The sequence below is a fragment of the Catharus ustulatus genome, chromosome 17 (genome assembly GCF_009819885.2).
Source record: "Catharus ustulatus isolate bCatUst1 chromosome 17, bCatUst1.pri.v2, whole genome shotgun sequence".
Lineage (NCBI taxonomy): Eukaryota > Metazoa > Chordata > Aves > Passeriformes > Turdidae > Catharus > Catharus ustulatus.
In genome coordinates, this window is record NC_046237.1 from 13,791,533 (window position 1) to 13,795,810 (window position 4,278).

The window sequence follows — 4,278 nt, forward strand, 5'->3', positions numbered from 1 at the left end:
TGTGCCAGTGAGGGGGGCATCTTTCTTCCCTAAGAACAACTACAAACCTCCCCCAAAAGCCATCTGTGGGTGGAAGTACCAGCTTTGTCATGCAGACAGCCACATTTGAGCAGCTGCTGTTCACCACTGGCTTCACAGCCCTGCAGGGCCACACACAGCAGCTCACAGGCTCCATGCCCACCTCCAGCCCCAGCATCTCCCCTTTGTCCCTCCCAACCAGCATGGGCAGAACTGTGCCCACCCTATGTCCAGCTAAATGTGACATCGCTGCTGCCATGGGAGAATGGCACCCACAGTACCCAGCTGGTAGGACCAGCACAAGCAGTATTGAAACCCTGCAAATTGCAGTGTCCTTTGGCCCCTTCCTAGCCAAACAACCTGGCTCCAGTTTCTTGGAAATGCATCACTTGTAGAATACAATCCTGCTTTCGTGTGCCCGTCTCTTGATGAGACTGAATTCAACATCAGGGTCAGGGACTCTTGTCCTGTGAAAGGCTCTGGACCAGTTTTTTTCCCAGTAGTGGTGCCAGTTCCCTTCACTATCTGCTCTGAAGCCAAACATGGAGGGCTGTGCACATGCCAGCAAGAGCCAATGCTGTGCAGACACTGGGACATCCTGCAAGCATATGGGCAAGCAGTGCAGGGGAGGTACAGTGGCAGCTTCTGGTACCACTGGCTGTGCTCACCTGCTGGCAGGCAGAGCAGGGCTGTGTAGCCAGTGGAGGGGTACCACCCATGATGCTGTGTCCTGGTGTCATGTATGTACTTGAGGAAAGCTGGGCTCAGGATGAACACCTGAGTGAGGAGTGGAGTGATCAGGTGCTCTCCATGCTGCAACAGAACAGCCAGCCCAATACAGTGCAGCCATTGGCTCTCTGCTCAGCAGAGTCCTGCCTGCAGCTGAGGAGCTGGAGCCCACAGAGCCATTACCTTGTTCCTGTCAGCTTTGATGAAACTGTTTAACTCTCACATGTGCTGCAAAAGCAGAGGCAATCAGTGATTATGTAGTACACCTGCTGCTGAGGGGGCCCATTTCTTTGCAGAGGGTATCTGTTGTCTGCCAGCACCTAGCCCAGTGGCATCCCTCACGCCTTGGGCTGGCCCAGCAGCATCCACTGGCCTGGCTGTAGGAAGGAGCATATCAAGCCCCTCGCCCTGCTGTGGGGACAGGTCAATGCCCAACTCCCTCAAAGTGCAGGGCCGAGGAATGCCATCCACAGGGCTTCCAGCACAAGAGACGCTATCACCCAAAGCTGACATACCATGTGAGTTCTCCGGTGGAGAAGGCACTGCAGGTCCAGAGGTTAGAAGGGGACATGGACCAGGTGTGTATTGGGCCTAAGGTTCACTGCACTCTCTGGGTACATGGAGTGATGGGTTGTTCTCATGCCAACATCCAGCTCAAAGCCAGTGACATTTGCTCTGTTCACCCTAAAGGACAGGAGGATGGTGTGTCCCAAAACAAAGGTGCATAGCCTGCTGGTCCACTGGTCCCAGGCTCTTGGTCCCACCAGGCAGGGACAGCAGGTCACCCTAGCCAGCAGCAAAGATTGGACATGAGTGACACAAGGATCAGCCATCACAGGGTTTGAGTTGACAGATTTCAACCATAGGCATGCCAGGGTTCTGGGAAGACGGGGAGAGACCAAGTCCCTTTAGGTCACCCACCTCAGCACCTAGTCATGAGCATCAATTAGCAGCCCACGGCTGGACCTTTTCAGCTGCCTCAAGTTCCCTCCCACCTCACAAGTCCTGCAGCGAGATGGGTCCCACATATCAGCTGTCGGGGCCCAGCAGGCATTGAAGAGCTGCACAATTATGGCCTGAAGCTGGAAACTACCTGAGGGATCCTGTAGAGTCTAGGGGAGCAATCACAGTGTCAAGCAGCATTAAACCAAAGTGAGACAGAGCCCCATTTCTCCTAGCAGAGACCTGGGAAAGGACAGAAAAAACAGATGGGATATTAGGCAAAGGGTGCAAAACACGCCAAGGGGAAGGGCACAAGGTGGAGGAAGGGCTAAGCTGGGATCTCTGCATCCTTCTATCCCCATCATATCTGTTCTTGGCCCTGCCCCGCTGCAAACAGATTCAGGGAGCCTGGGAAGACCCACAAGCTCCTGCTCATTGCGTCACTTACCAGCCACCACTGAAGCACATCCGAGGAGAGCTCGTGGTCTGCACCCATCAGCAGAGGCCCTATGGCTGCCTTGCAGTTGAACAATGCAGAACTGTTGGTAGGGCCGGGGCAACAGGCAGGCAGGAGGGGTGTGGAGGAGGGAGGGAACCCAAATGATAGGAACGGTGCCATCTGTGAGGGTTCAGAAACATTGCCACAGGACCAGCAGCAGGCGCATGGCCAGCACCACCTTTGTGTACCTCTGGAACAGCATCCCATGTGCCACCTGCAGTGATACAGCACCAAGAACAGTGGCAGCAACACTACAGGATTCCTTCTCACCTACCCTCTCTGCCCAGCCTCCTGGGACACCCCTTAGATGCTCACCCACTGTGAGGGAACTGAAACAGCCCAATATTTATTTCCTTTTCTAACTGTTCAATGACATTATTTCTGTGTTCTGCTGTTGCCACTACCACAGTTACTTCAGGCCAGACAGGGCTGGCTGGCAGCATGTGCTCTACAAGAAATTGCTCTCTGCCTGCAACACTTTTAGGGTCTGCAAACTGACCTGTGAACAAGCAGCAAAGCATCATCACCCAGCCATGGGTGAAACACCAGCTTCCCCATCCAGGGTGGTGCACATTACACCTACCAAGTGCTCAATGCTAGCACTGAACCCTCCTCCCCATGCATGAGGAGAAGGCCCCACAGCCTCTCTGCCCTGGCTGAGCCCATGTAGGCACCATGCAGCTCCCATCCTAGTGATCCTGGGGTTCTGCAGCAATAACAATTGTCTAACAAAGAGAAAGGTGACAGGTAAGGAAAAAAAAAAGTAAATAACTGCTAGATGCCAAACTGTTAAAACTCACAAACCCCACAGGACCAGAGATCTGAAACACTGGAAGTTCTCGTTTCCAAAATGGTGCCCACCAGAGGTGGTCATATGGCCAAAAGACAAGGAGAAGATGGCATCACACCCTTTTCTTACAAGCTGGCGCCCTCCATCCAACTGCATGTCCCCAGGAGCAGAGATAGTATGGAAGCAGCCCCTCTCCAGAAGGCAGGAGCTACAGAGCAGTTCTAGGGGCAGATCAAAACTCGCCAGCGGATGTGGCAAGTTGCTGCTTCTCCTGCTGTTCACTGGCTCTGCTGGTGCTGCTAGCAGCTGAGGGGAGCAAAGGACCTGAGCAAGTTGGCATGTCTTTGCAAGTGGCTACAGTTGCAAACCCAAAGCTGCCACAGAACAGAGAGACTGGTCCCCTAATTCAGTCTCCTGAAGCGCGGCTCACTGGAGCAGGGCTGTTCACATCGAGTCAGAGGCAGGCACCTGTGGAAAGGAAACCACTAACTGCAGTGTCTGCGTGACAAGGGAAAATAATGAAAAGAGAACCCAAAGAAAACAGAAAATAAAAGATGAAACCTCTGTGTCTCGGTTTGAAAGACAGGTGTGTGCTAGGGAAAGCAGGGCCCTCCCTTGCAATGGAGAAAGTAAATCCTCTCCCTCTGAATTAGTACAATTTTGAAATTAAGGGGCTCTCAGGCAAAGGTATGGGGACAGGAATAGCAGTTCTTTACTAGTATGTACAAGAAGGCAAAGCAAACAGCAGCAGCAATGGCACGGACAGCACCCAGAGCAGGAGCCCGGTCCCAGCTCTCAGCCGCGGGCCCTTTCCCCTTGGTGCAGTTCCCGGCACGGCCGGCAGGGGGCGCTGGCGGCTCCCGGCGGGCGGGGCGGGTGCGATGCTCCCCAGCGGCTGCAGGGGGCGCTGTGGCGCGGGCTCGGGGAGCGCGCGGTGATGGCGGCTGGGCCCGGACGGGAAGGGATGGAGGAGAGGCTTTGCTCACCGACCCTGGGGCAGGGTCGGGCCCGGCGCTCCCGCAGGACGGGAAGGGATGGAGGAGAGGCTTTGCTCACCGACCCTGGGGCAGGGTCGGGCCCGGCGCTCCCGCAGGACGGGAAGGGATGGAGGAGAGGCTTTGCTCACCGACCCTGGGGCAGGGTCGGGCCCGGCGCTCCAGCAGGACGGTGGGGAACAGCAAACTGAGAGTGGGAGGGTGCCCTAGGAGGCCTGAGGAGCTGGGTCCAACAGCAGAAGAAGGGGCAGCTCGTGGCGTTGGGGTGGTGGCGGTAGCAGCGACCTTCCTCCTCCTCTGAAGCC

General features: G+C 55.6%; 1 pseudogene; it reads right to left on the bottom strand.

Moving 5' to 3' along the window:
- Positions 1-274: 274 nt before the first annotated feature.
- Positions 275-2,496, bottom strand: LOC117004481 (annotated as a pseudogene).
- Positions 2,497-4,278: the final 1,782 nt, after the last annotated feature.